At 37.3% G+C, this 14,742-nt stretch overlaps 1 protein-coding gene and 1 non-coding gene across 2 annotated transcripts in view; both read right to left on the minus strand.

The window, feature by feature from the left end:
- The window catches only part of TRHR (thyrotropin releasing hormone receptor), a 477,565-nt gene that overhangs the window by 435,483 nt on the left and 27,340 nt on the right, over positions 1-14,742 (minus strand). Inside the window, exon 2 of the mRNA XM_031439495.2 lies at positions 13,864-13,946. The gene's annotated coding sequence lies outside the window, so the exon portion shown is untranslated. The remainder of the gene's footprint in view (positions 1-13,863; positions 13,947-14,742) is intronic.
- Positions 9,817-10,007, minus strand: LOC116149034 (U2 spliceosomal RNA). The gene has a single exon (XR_004132672.1). It is a non-coding gene; the product is annotated as a U2 spliceosomal RNA (small nuclear RNA).

The following is a 14,742-nucleotide window of genomic DNA, read 5'->3' on the forward strand; positions in this document are numbered from 1 at the left end:
GAAAAGAGATTTAAAATCTCAGCAAAAACAGAAGATATATATATCAGTATAAAGAAGAACTAAATGGAAATCTTAGAACAGCAAAAACAATAACCAAAGTTAAAAACTTACTGTGAAGGCTCAATAGCAGATTGGAGATGACCAAGAAAAGACTGAGTGCACTTGAAGATATATTCATAGATATTTTCCTAAATGAAATACAAATTGGGAAAAAAGTAACAAAGCCTCAAGTGTTTATAGTAACATGTCTAAAGACCTAATAGTTTTGTCACTCGAGTTCCAGAAGAAGAGAAAGCCCAGTACTCAAAAAAATTTTTGAAGATCTAATGGCTTAAAACTTCTAAAATATGGTAAAATACATAAACCTACAGATTCAAGTAGCCCAGTGAACCCCAAACAGGAGAAAATTAAAGAAATCCATGCTTAGAAATGTCATAATCAAACTGCTGAAAATTAAGACAAAAATTTTGAAAAGTAACCAGAGTAAATGACAAATTATTTATAGGAAAACAACAATTCAAGTTCATCAGAAAAGAAAGAGGCCTACAGAATGAGAGAAAATATCTGCAAACAATGCAACCAATGGGGGGTTAATATCCAAAATATACAATAGCTCATACAACTTAGTATGAAAAAAACAAACAATCCATTCAAAAAATGGGAAGAAGACCTAAATAGACATTTCTCCAAAGAAGAAACACACTGATGGCTAACAGGCATATGAAAAGATGCTCGACATGGCTAATTATTAGAGAAATGCAAATCAATGAGGTATCATCTTACACCAATCAAAACAGTTATCATTAAAAGTTTACAAATTATAAATGATGGAGAGGATGTGGAGAAAGGGAATGCTTGTACACTGTTGATGAGATTGTAAATTGGTGCAGCCACTATGGAGGTTTCCTTAAAAACCTAAAAGTAGAACTACCATATGATCCAGCAATTCCACTCTTGGGTATATATCCAGAAAAGATTTGGAAAGGTTATGCACACTAATGCTCAGAGCACCACTATTTACAGTAGCCAAGACATGGAAGCAACCTAAATGTACAACAATAGATGAATGGATAAAGAATATGTGGTATACACACACACACAAACACACACACACACACACACACACACACACACACACTGGAGTATTACTCAGCCACAAAAAAGAATGAACTAATGCCATTTGCAGCAACATGGATGAACCTAGAGAATATAATGCTTAGTGAAATAAATCAGACAGAGAAAGACGAATACTATATGAGATCACTGATATGTGGAACATAAAAATAACACAAATGAATCCATACACAAAATAGAAAGATTCACAGATATAGAAAACAAACTTATGGTTACCAAAGGGAAGGGAGGGTGGGAAGGACAAATTAGGAATATGGGATTAAGAGATACAAACAACCATACATAAAGTAGATACGCAACAAGGATTTACTATATAGCACAGGAAATTATACCCAATATCTTGTAACTACCTATAATGGAATATAATCTACAAAAAATCAAATCACTATGTTTTACACATGAAACTAACACAATGTTGTAAATCAACTATATGTCAATAAAAAATAACATGAATTATTAAAAAAAAACAAACAAAAACGGAGTGAGGAGGCCAAGATGGTGGAGTAGAAGGACACTCGTAGCTCACCCTTTCCCACAAACATACCAAGACTCACATCCATAGACCCACTCAGCCAACCAGAGCACCTGCGGAACTCCGACAGAACATCGTCCTTTTCAAAAGATAGTGACGCCGAAAATCCGGTAGGAGAAAAGGAAAAAAGAAAGAAGAAAAGGCAAAACAGTGCGGGACCGGTCCCGTAGAGAGGGAGCGGCAAAGGAGGACTGGCGCACATTCGCTGGGTCTCCCCTCTCCAACTGAAAGGCCAGCGGGTCGGAGGGGGAGCCTCCGAGGCTCAGATCTGTATAGAGCAGCCCTTGACTGACAGAACGTTAAACGGGCACAGAGGGTCCCCCCGACAACCAGCCCGAAACGCGGGCCGGCAGCTGGGGGCAGGGCCAGGCTGCCCAAGCCAGGCAGAGGACGGGGACAGCTGCACTGAGGCAGCCCTGGGGGACTGCAGGAGGCTGCGCGCCGTGGCTGTGGGTGCACAGGGCAGAACAACCTGGGCCCTCCATAAAACAGCATGGCTGATGTGCCCTGGGGGGAAGGGTGCATAACCCAATCTCTGAAAACCCACTGGAAGTTTTCTGGTGAAGAGAGGCGGGGCTCAGGCACAGCCTCCATATCCTCCTGAGCTTAGCACCCAGGCGGGGTGCGGGGCGAAACCTGAATCAGCACCTAAGGGCTTAGTGGCCTCAAAGGCCAGAGGGAGACTTGTCTACCATGAGGCAGATAGGATCCTTCCATCCTGGTCCCTCAGAGAACTTGATCCGCCAAGACAAACAAGGAGCTGGGTTTTGGCCGGAACAGGGGCAGGGGCTGTTCCTCGGTCTTCCCCGAGCCCGCCTGCGTAGCACCGACCTGAGGCGGAGCGCGCAGCGGCACAGAGCAGCAGAGCGACCGGCGCTGGAAAGGGCGGGCAGCCCCCCACCTTGCGGGCCGGAATGCAGCCCCTGACCGCGGTGCTGGGAGGGGGCGCGACCCACTCTCCTACCCGGCCAGTCTGCAACATCTGACTGTGGCATCAGGAGTGGCAGTGACCCGCCCGCCTACAGCAAAGGAGAGCTGCACCTGACCCAGTGTTTGGAGGGGGCACGATCTGCTTGCCAACAGGCACTGGGAGCAGCACAGACGAGGGCGCCAACAGAGGGCCTCTGGAAACAGCAAGCTGAGCTTCCAAAACAGGACAAAGACAGAAAGACTTCGCATTAAAAGCACACAGTCTCCAGGAGAACACCACCACCCCTTTTTCTTTTTTTAAATCTGTTTTTATCTGTTCTATTTTCTATTATCCTTTTAATTTTTACTTCTTAAACAATTATATACACCCCCAGTTTTAGTCCCTTTTAAATTTTTAAAAAATATTTTTATTATTATTTTTTAAAATCCACATCATTTCATTTTTATTTCTCTTAGTTTTGCTGTCCTGTTATTGATTATACACAGATTTCAAATACATTTTTTCCTCTTTTCTCCTTTTTTGAAGGTTTTTAAAGGACGTCTCAACCCGATTGCTATTCTGCTTCAACTTGCTCTTCTATTATTCATTACACTCTGTTTTCAAACCTTTTTTTCTCCCTTCTTTTAAAATTCTTTCTCTCACTCTCTCTCTTTTTTTTAAGTTTTATTCCTACATAGGCATTAGATAGATAAACTCCTTAAGGACCACAATAGATAACTGATACTCCATAAACCACAGTGCCAGAGAGGTATGAGCAAGATGAAGAAGCAGAGAAACCATTCCCAATTAAAATAACAAGAGAAATCCCCTGAAAGAACGATCAATAAAATAGACATCGATAGCCTACTAGATCAAGATTTCAAAAAAGGAGTGATCAAAGTACTGAAGGAACTAAAAGAGATACTGTGTAGAGATATAAAATATGTCAAAAATGAAATTGAAGCTATAAAGAAGAGACAAGTAGAACTGGTAAACTCATTGGCTGAGATGATAAATAATCTAAAGGCTGTGCAAAGCAGACTAGATAATGTAGAGGAACGAATAAGTGACCTAGAAGACAGGACAATAGAAAGCACCCAATCGGAACAGCTACAAGATAAACAAACAAAAACAAATGAAAATAGCATAAGGGACCTATGGGATAATATAAAGCATGCCAATCTTTGCATAATAGGGGTCCCAGAAGGGGAAGGAAAAAAAAGGGGATTGAAAAGGTATTAGAAGAAATCATGACTGAAAACCTCCCAAACTTAAAGAAGGAATCAGATATCCAAGTGCAGGAAGCTCAGAGGGTCCCAAACAGGAAGAACCCAAACAGACCCACACCAAGACATATCATAATCAAGATGGCCAGAGTCAAGGATAAAGAAATGATCCTAAAGACAGCAAGAGAAAAGCAAAGAGTGGGTTACAAGGGAACCCCCATAAGGCTCTCAGCTGATTTCTCTACACAAACACTACAGGCCAGAAGGGAGTGGCAAGATATATTCAAAGCCCTGAATGAAAAAAAGATGCAGCCTAGGATCCTTTATCCAGCAAGGCTATCCTTGAGGATAGAAGGAGACATAAAGATTTTCACAGACAAGAAAAAAACTACAAGACTTTAGCAACACTAAACCCATGTTAAAAGAAATATTAAAAGGTCTACTCTAAATAGAAAAGCAGCAGGATGCTACAGAAATGAGAAACTCACAACTGGAAAGGTGATAACTCATAAATTACAAATAAAATAAACACAAAACTGTAAAAGAAGACATCTAAATCATTGAGAGTGGGAGAGGGAGGCAGGAAAATACAGAATATTTTTTCTTTCTTTTTAAAATTTTTTGTTCTCAGTAGGATGGGATTGAGATCATGTTACTATCAATTTAATAAAAACAGTTATACTAATGGGCTAATACACTTACAAAAAAGCATAACCACAAGCCAAAAACTTACAAGGGAGTCACAAAAACTAAATAAAATCCTTGATAATACAAAGGAAAATTACCAAACCACAAGAGGAATAAGAAAGGAACAAAGAGGATATACCAATTCAACTGCAAAGGTAAGTTCAAAATGGCAATAAACACACATCTATCATTAATTACTGTAAATGTTAATGGACTAAAGGCTCCAGTCAAAAGACATAGAGTGGCAGACTGGATAATAAAGCAAGAACCTTCAATATGCTGCATACAAGAGACCCACTTTAGGGAGAAGGACACATACAGAGAGTGAAAGCGTGGAAAAGGATATTCCATTCAAATGGAAAAGCCAAAAAAGCAGGTGTAGCAGTACTGATTTCAGACAAAATAGAATTTAAAACAAAGGCCATAAAGAAAGATAAAGAAGGACATTTTATAATGATTAAAGGAGTACTACAAGATGAGGATATTACACTCGTTAATATATATGCACCCAATATAGGAGCACCTAAATACATAAAGCAATTACTAACAGATATAAAGGGGGATATTGATGGGAATACAATCATAGTTGGAGATTTTAACACTACATTAACATCATTAGACAGATCTTCCAGACAGAAAATAAATAAAGCAACAGAGAAACAATACAATAGAAAAATTAGATTTGGTGGATATTTTCAGAGCATTACACTCCCCAAAAATAGGATATACATTCTTTTCAAGTGCACATGGAATGTTTTCTAGGATTGATCATGTACTTGGGCACAAAAGAAACTTCAGCAATTTTAAGAAGATAGAAATTATCTCAAGCATCTTTACTGAACACAATGCCATGAAACTAGAAATCAACAACACAGAAACAAAGGAGAAAAAAAGGAAAGCATGGAGATTAAACAATATGCTATTAAAAAACCAATGGGTCAATGAGGAAATCAAAGCTGAAATTAAAAAATACCTTGAGACAAATGAAAATGAAAGCACAACCACACAAAATTTATGGGACACAGCAAAGGCAGTGCTAAGAGGGAAGTTTATAGTGATACAGGCCTTCCTCAAAAAAGAACAATCTCAAAAACAATTTACCCACCAACTAAAAGAACTAGAAAAAGAAGAACAAAAAAACCTCAAAAGGCAGCAGAAGGAAGGAAATTATAAAGATTAGGGAGGAAATATATAAAATAGAGATTAAAAAACCATAAAAAAAATCAATCAAACCAAAAGCTGGTTTTTTGAAAAAGAAAAGAAAATCGACAAACCTCTGGCCAAACTCACAAAGAAGAAAAAAGAGAGAGCACAAATTAGCAAAATAAGAAAGGAAAATGGAAAAATTACAACAAATTAAATAGAAATACAGAATATCATATGAGAATATTATGAAAAACTATATGGAACCAAACTGGATAACCTAGAGGAGATGGACAAGTTTCTGGAAACATACTGTCCACCAAGACTGAATCAAGAAGAAACTGACCATTTGAACAAACCGATCACTAGAAATGAAATCGAATTAGCAATAAAAAAACCTCCCTACAAATAAAAGTCCAGGACCAGACGGCTTCACCGGGGAATTCTACCAAACATACAAAGAAGAACTCATACCAGTCCTTCTCAAACTCTTCCGGAAGACTGAAAAGGAGGGAATACTCCCAAACTCATTCTATGAAGCCACCATCACCTTGATACCAAAACCAGGCAAAGACACTACGAAAAAGAGAATTATACGCCAATTTCACTGATGAACATAGACGCCAAAATCCTTACCAAAATATTAGCAAATAGAATCCAACAACACCTAAAAAAGATTATACATCATGACCAAGTGGGGTTCATCCCAGGGACACAAGGGTGGCTCAACATATGCAAATCAATCAATGTAATACATCACATCAACAAGAAAAAGGACAAAAACCACATGATCATCTCAATCGATGCAGAAAAAGCATTTGATAAAATTCAACAACCATTTATGATAAAAACTCTCACCAAAGTGGGTATAGAGGGAACATATCTCAACATAATAAAAGCTATATATGACAAACCTATAGCCAGCATAGTACTCAACGGTGAAAAACTCAAAAGCTTCCCACTAAAATCTGGGACAAGACAAGGATACCCACTAACACCACTCCTATTCAACATAGTCTTGGAAGTCCTAGCCACAGCAATCAGGCAAGAGAGAGAAATAAAAGGGATCCAAATTGGAAAAGAAGAGGTAAAAGTGTCACTATATGCCGACAACATGTTACTATATATAGAAAACCCTAAAAGGTCCACACAAAAACTACTAGAGCTGATTGAAGAATTCAGCAAGGTAGCATGTTACAAGATTAACGTTCAAAAATCAGTTGCATTTCTTTACACTAACAATGAATCAACAGAAAAAGAAAGTAAAGAAACAATCCCCTTTAAAATAGCACCCAAAGTAATAAAATATCTGGGAATAAATCTAACCAAGGAGGTGAAAGAATTATACACAGAAAACTATAAACCATTGATGAAGGAAATTAAAGAAGACTTTAAAAAATGGAAAGATATCCCATGCTCTTGGATTGGAAGAATCAATATTCTTAAAATGGTCACAATGCCTAAGGCAATCTACAGATTTAATGCAATCCCTATCAAATTACCCAGGACATATTTCACAGAACTAGAACAAATCATAATAAAATTTATATGGAACCATCAAAGACCTAGAATTGCCAAAGCATTACTGAAGAGAAAGATGAAGCTGGAGGAATAACTCTCCCAGACTTCAGACAATACTATAGAGCTACAGTCATCAAGACAGCATGGTATTGGTACCAAAACAGACATATAGACCAATGGAACAGAATAGAGAGCCCAGAAATGAACCCACAAACTTTTGGTCAACTCATCTTCGACAAAGGAGGCAAGAATGTACAATGGAATAAAGACAGTCTCTTCAGCAAATGGTGTTGGGAAAACTGGACAGCAGCATGTAAAGCAATGAAGCTAGAACACTCCCTTACACCATACACAAAAATCAACACAAAATGGATCAAAGACTTAAACATAAGACAAGATACAATAAACCTCCTAGAGGAAAATATAGGCAAAACATTATGACATATATCTCAAAAATGTTCTCCTAGAACAGTCTACTCAAGCAATAGAAAAAAAAGCAAGAATAAACAAATGGGACCTAATGAAACTTACAAGCTTCTGCACAGCAAAGGAAACCATAAGTAAAACAAAAAGACAACCTACGGAATAGGAAAAAATTTTTGCAAATGAAACCGACAAAGGCTTGATCTCCAGAATATATAAGCAGCTCATACGACTCAGTAAGAAAAAAAATAAACAACCCAATCCAAAAATGGGCAGAAGACCTAACAAGAAATTCTCCAAAGAAGACATACAAATGATCAATAGGCACATGAAAAAATGCTCAATATCACTAATGATCAGAGAAATGCAAATCAAAACTACAATGAGGTATCACCTCACACCAGTCAGAATGGCTATCATTCAAAAGTCCACAAATGACAAATGCTGGAGAGGCTGTGCAGAAAAGCGAACCCTCCTTCACTGCTGGTGGGAATGCAGTTTGGTGCAGCCACTGTGGAAAACAGTATGGAGATTCCTCAGAAGACTAGGAATAGACTTACCATATGACCCAGGAATCCTGCTCTTGGGCATATATCCAGAACGAACCCTACATCAAAATGACATCTGCACCCCAATGTTCATAGCAGCACTATTTACAATAGGCAAGACATGGAAACAGCCTAAATGTCCACCAACAGATGACTGGATACAGAAAATGTGGTTATTTATACAATGGAATAGTACTCAGCCATAAAAACCGACAACATAACGCCCTTTGCAGCAACATGGATGCTCCTAGAGAATGTCATTCTAAGTGAAGTAAGCCAGAAAGAGAAAGAAAAATACCACATGAGATCGCTCATATGTGGAATCTAAAAAAAAAAACAAAAAACAAAGCATAAATACAAAACAGAAATAGACTCACAGACATAGAATACAAACTTGTGGTTGCCAAGGGGGCAGGGGGTGGGAAGAGATAGACTGGGATTTCAAAATTGCAGAATAGATAAACAAGATTACACTGTATAGCACAGGGAAATATATACAAGATCTTATGGTAGTTCACAGAGAAAAAAATGTGACAATGAATATATATATGTTCATGTATAACTGAAAAATTGTACTCTACAATGGAATTTGACACAACATTGTAAAATGATTATAAATCAATAAAAATGTTTAAAAAAAAAGCATTAAAAAAAATGCTTAAAGGTAGGAAGATGTTGAATAGTACCCGAAACACTGACAGAATGTTTTCTACCAAGTTGGTGCTCAAAAGCTAATGAAGTGGAATCATGCAACCTTTAACTTAAACAAAACCACTTACCTCTACTTTGCTAAGAAAGAGAAGGTTTATGCTGTTCTTCTTTGTAACAAGGATCTTCCTCCCCTTACCTTTACTTCCTCCCTCCACATTCTTTAAACTAGACATTGGTTTATTACCCCCAAAGAAAAGAAAAATCACATCAGAAATACAAAGAAAAACAAAATAAGTTAATTATTGGCTTGGTAACATCAATAAATCAACCTTGTCAATGAGAATATTTTGGAGATAATTTCACTACACTGGATTTTCATTTACCGAAGTAGAGAACCCACAATTATCACTACTATACTCCTGCCCCTTCCCCACCCTTCCTCAAGTAAGGCATTTCCTCTGTATTGGCCTGGAATAGTCTCCACATTCCCATTCCAGCTCCCCATCTCTAGGTGGAAAAATTAGGCTACCTTTTAAATACTTATGAAGATTTCCCTTTGGCTTTAATTTGGTTTTCTTTCTTTCTTTCTTCCTTCCTTTCTTTCTTTCTTTCTTTCAAAAAAAAAAAAAAAAAAAAAAACCTGCTGCATATCTCTCATCCCCTTCTCCCCCGTGTAGGGTGCTGTACCATTTCCATAATCCTCCACCAGGAGTCCCTCACTTCACTAAGAGAAGAACAAGCAATCAAATGTGTAAGTCATATTCCTGACTTTCTCGTCTTAACACTTTCTTGCAGTAGTAATCCAGGACTAGGAGAGTCAAGCACCAAGCTAAACTGGCATGCTCAGTAAGCTCCATCATGAGTAAGTTTACACACTTTTCCTCGTCTCTCTTCCCGCATCGTGAACATTGGTCCCAAAAAGCACAAGTCAGAAAAACAGGCTACACATAAGCTGAGGAGCAGGAGATGAAAGACCAGCATGAGCTGCAGGGCACAAGCTACCGGCCCCCCATCTACTCGTAAACCCTGACTTACTCCCCCAGGGGTTGCAGCATTCCTAGAGGTACTGCAACACCAGGTCGATGCGTGGAGTGGATGCAGGAAGCTCCTATTACAACTCCCTGCTCCAAAAACCCATTTAAGATATTGTCCTTGGTTAGAAGAGTTATCAAATACAAAATTAATAAGAATAGATAGTACACATCATCTTAGCCAAAAGGCTGAGAAGTGATTGATTCTCTTTTTCCTTTTCTTCTTCTTTTTTTTTTTTCTTTTTGGTTGTGGTACAAGAAAAAATTTACCCTAAAAATGGCAACATTTTGCTTTTCCTAAATAGTCAGGAAAAAAGAAAAGAGAAAGCCTAAGTGATTTTTCATAGGTTCTAAAACCCTAACCAAATTCCTCAACAGGTTTTATTCTTTCTACACACTGTTCCAATTTCTCATCCTCTTCTTACTTCTCAACCCCTGCAATTCAGTGTCTATCTTCATTGCTTCATCAACAGAGAACTTGCTAAGGTCACTAATTCATTACATGTTACAAAATCTATGAACATGGTTCAGCCTTTATCTACTATCACGTGTTAATCAGTCCTTCTGAAGGAGTCCTTTACTCCTTTATCCCTGGTCACCCCTGTATTTCCTTTGCAGGCTAATCTTCATCCACTCAGCCATCAAATGTGGATTTCCAAAAGCATGGGTGGTAGACAGACAACCTTTCTCTCTCATCCTCTGTACTTTTTAAAGAAAAGCATTTCCACAGCTTTAATTGCCACATATACTATGATCACCTCCCCCATATTTATAGCTCTCATCCAGGACGATCCTCTGAGCCTTATATCTTTATTTCAACCTCCTATCCTACATTTCCATTTAGAGGTCTCAAACTCAGCATGTTCAAATTCAGCATATACAAAAAACAAGGTATTGATCGGTCCCCTAAAACATGACTCTACTTTGGTTTCCCCATCTTAGTGAAACTTGCAGAACTAAGAGTTCTACTTGAACCTTCCTCACCTCACCAGTCATATCCATTCTATCACAAAGTCCCATTAACTCTTCATCCTCTTGATTACTACTAGTCCACTCTAAGAATCATCATCTTTCATCTTAATTACTGCAGTAGTCTCCTAACTGATCTTCCTACATTCATCTGGCCTTTCTCTAATCGACTGCAGGCAGTGTGATATTTTAAAAATGCAAATGTAGTTATTTCCCACCCACCATTCCCAGCCACCCTCATTGCATCCGAGTCCAAGATTGCCAATAGACACAAACTGATCCAGGCAACTGTAACTGCATGTAAGTGTGGGTGGAAGTAAAAGAGAAGGAGCTACAGAAACAAGTCTGAGAATACGCCTGAATGTGTACGCCTAATTACATTTCAAAGCCTCCCGCAAAGTTTCTAGGCTTGTTCACCATTTGAAATCATCTATGCCTTTTCACAGGAAATGTCAAGTTTTCTCTATGGTAAAAATCTTCATCACTTTCCACTTTTATTTTTCTCTCTTCATGGCACAAAGAAGTCATATAACACGGTTGAATTTCAGGGGGCTTTGCCTTTTGAGAGGCAGCACAGTGGAGGAGTTAAAAACTTGGATTAGGAAGTCAAATAGATACGAATTTAAATCATAGCTCTGCAACTTATTATTATTATTTGAGCTTATGTCTTTATTTTAAAATAGGAATCTCTCATAGGTATTTTTGCTTTTTTAAAGAATTTTATGAGCTCATCTATGCAAAGATTCTAACATATCATCTGATGTGCAGGAGATGGCCAGTGAATGTTGGTTCCTTCCTACCAGGATGGGTGGTGCCAAAATATTCTAGTCCAAAGAAAATCCCAAAATCATTTGCAAATTTCTTCATAGCCTAAGTTTGCTTCACAGATGCTTGGAAGTGAGTGTTGAGGTAAAGTTTTATTTCTGTTGATTCATTTTAGCTAACATATATTAAGCATTTCCTATGTGCTAGGCTTCATGCTATGCAATTTATATTCATTATTTAATCCCCACAAATTCCCTGTGATGTATCATACTATTCAATTTTATAGCTAAAAAGTGCCAGAGCTCAAATCTGAACTCAAGTCAACTGACTCCAGAGCTTGTGATTTTATCTATAGGATTCTGACATCTCTCATTGAGAGACCCAATCTGGAAAACTCAGAGAAGTAATGCCTTTGATTATCCAAGTTTCATCATGGACCTATGGAACACTTTATTTTGCTCAAATCCAGAGCCGGAAATTCAACCATACGAACTTCTTTTACATGAAGCAATTTCACTTCATTACATTACATGGCAATTCTAGGATTACAGACCTAAAATGTACTTTAGTTTTCCATGTTTGATATTACAGAAATAATCTTTCTGGAGTTATCACATTTAATAACTCTTTCTGGCAGTGTTAAATACTGATACCCTAAAGGATTATGCATACAGTGTTAAAGATAGGATCGGATCTGGCAAGAGAGAAAATTTTAATTGTGATCTTTATACAATCGAGAATAGTTTAGAAACTTGATTCTGACAGCCCTGTGTATGAAAGCATGTAAGCCTCTATCTTTGACAATACTGATAGGTTTTCAAACAAACTATCTCTGAAAGGAAAGTTTAAGCCCCAGAGAATATTCCAAATATACAGGGCTGTGCACCCGGAATAGTTATGCAACATGATATGAACTAAGTTCATATATAAGGAAACATTTATTTTCCCCCAAGGCTGACTAAGGGTTGAAATCTATCCCATAAGGGAATTCTATGGCAAAACCCAAAGAAAAACACATCTGTCTGACAGCCCACAAAGAAATCCATAGGAAAATATGAGATGTGTCAGGAACATTAGTTCACAAATCTGAGTACATTTCACAGTATTCGTGGAAATTTGGATTCAAGAACCAATGTGAAAACCACAGAGTACCTATAGCTAAATAGAGTCATTGCTTTGCTTTGTTGGCTCCTGCAGTTCTGAGAAATCTAATAAATATGATAGAACCCATTAATGTTTTGTTTAAGTATATCCTAAATAGAGTAACCTCAGGGCAAAGACCTTTGCTGGCTGACAAGTCTCAGCTTGCCTTTGGCCACATCATTTGATCATTTGAAATAGTGAAGATGTGTTAAAGTATACTTAATAATCTTGTACAATGCTGAGTATATGATAGGTACTCAATGGAATATTGATCAATTGAACAATTTCTCTTAGAGCACTAATGCTGTTTTTAAGAGGGCAATGTTTAGCTAATAAACTCCTGTTTCTTTTTTTTTTGTACTTTCAGATGATCGACTTTCATCTTCAGAAAAACTTGTAGCCCAAGTATCAACAAATCCCTTTTTAAAAGACAATTAAAAGCATGGAAAATGTTGAGTGGCATATTTAAAGAGCCATCATTTAAAAAATATATCAATCATACAAACTTTTTAGTTACATCTCTATGCAGGTAATTTTAAAATAATTGGAAACAGTAAAGAGAGTTAGGTAGGACTGCTTAATTCAATTTCTACATAATAGAAAGGCTGACTTTCACAAAATAAAATAATATAACCTTGCATTGATCACATGAATCACTGGGACTAACCCATAAAACATGAGTGTACTTAGAGTTTTAGTACTCAGAAAAACCTCAGAGATCATACATTTCATTCCTCTCATTATACAAATGAAGAAGCAGAGCCAGCACATAGAAATTGACTCTTTCACCAAAGTACCAAGTAGAAAAAACAAACATGGATCCACATGGGATCAAGTCCAACACTTTTTCAATATTGTAGATGATCAACAACTCACTGGGATCCTTTGAGATCCCTAATGTCAAACAGAAGAGCAAAAAATAAATCACAGATTTTTAGAAAATGCATATAAGCTATATAGCTTAATGAAGGTCAATATTCACAATAGCACAATTAGCTCCTAGAAAAGTGACTAACACTGTAGCACTCAATGAATATTTGATAAATTAAAAAAATCATATTTTCATATGCAATCACCACTGAAACATAAAAGACACAAGCCCATCCCCATATACCTTGATCTGAAGGCAGCACACTTCTGTGGGCAAAAGCCACAGCTACAACGTTGATGTCAGACTCACCTGAGTTTGAATGTAAACTCTAAGAATTATTCCTTTGTAAACTTGAGAGATTTCTTCTAACTCTCAGCTGTGAGCTTCCTCATCTGCAAAATGAAGGTAATAACAATGACCTGCCATTGTTGTGTTCAGGTTCTAACAAAATAGTAAATGAGAATGCCTAGCATTTACAGAGTGCTCTATAAACATCACTCTATTTCCACTCATTGATGAATTTGGTTTTAAATGAGGAACAGTTTTTCCACTTAATTCAGATAATTCTCTGTGTCAGAGGCACTTAATACAAATGTACCTTCAATTCTACATTAAGAAACATTTTCTTTGAAAATAATTTTCTGTTTATGAGGATTTACTCTTCTTTGGTTCTAACCACCTATCTTTTGTCCCCTCAACAAACTCAGTAGAAAATAAAGGTCTAAAAAGTCTAGGAAATAAAAAAGTTTCATTTGAGTAAGCCTGAATTTAGTGATACTTAGGAACCACATTAAAAAAGAAAAAAGAAAAAGGCAGCAGCCTGAAGATTCTTAAATTAATCATTGATTAGGAGTTTACATAATTTAGAGGTAGTAATCCAAAACCTGTTTCAAATTAGACGAGAGAAGAAAAGTGATGTGGAATTAGTTACTGTTAAACTGGAATTCTTCTGATTGTGCTATTTATCAGGTAGTATTTCAGATAATTAAATAGAACTATGAGTAACATGAAAGATTATAGTTATGGTTCATTTTTGCACAGGTCTGTTGAGACTTAGAAATTATGTGCAGGCAGAGTTGGAAAAATTCCAACACAGACCATACTGAATTAGGCAACAGCTGGTGAAGAAGGTTTAGTTTAGGGACTGTTCTGACAGCTGGAGAAAAAGTGATATGTGGTCGATACTAA

The sequence above is a fragment of the Camelus dromedarius genome, chromosome 20 (assembly GCF_036321535.1).
Source record: "Camelus dromedarius isolate mCamDro1 chromosome 20, mCamDro1.pat, whole genome shotgun sequence".
Classification (NCBI taxonomy): Eukaryota; Metazoa; Chordata; class Mammalia; order Artiodactyla; family Camelidae; genus Camelus; species Camelus dromedarius.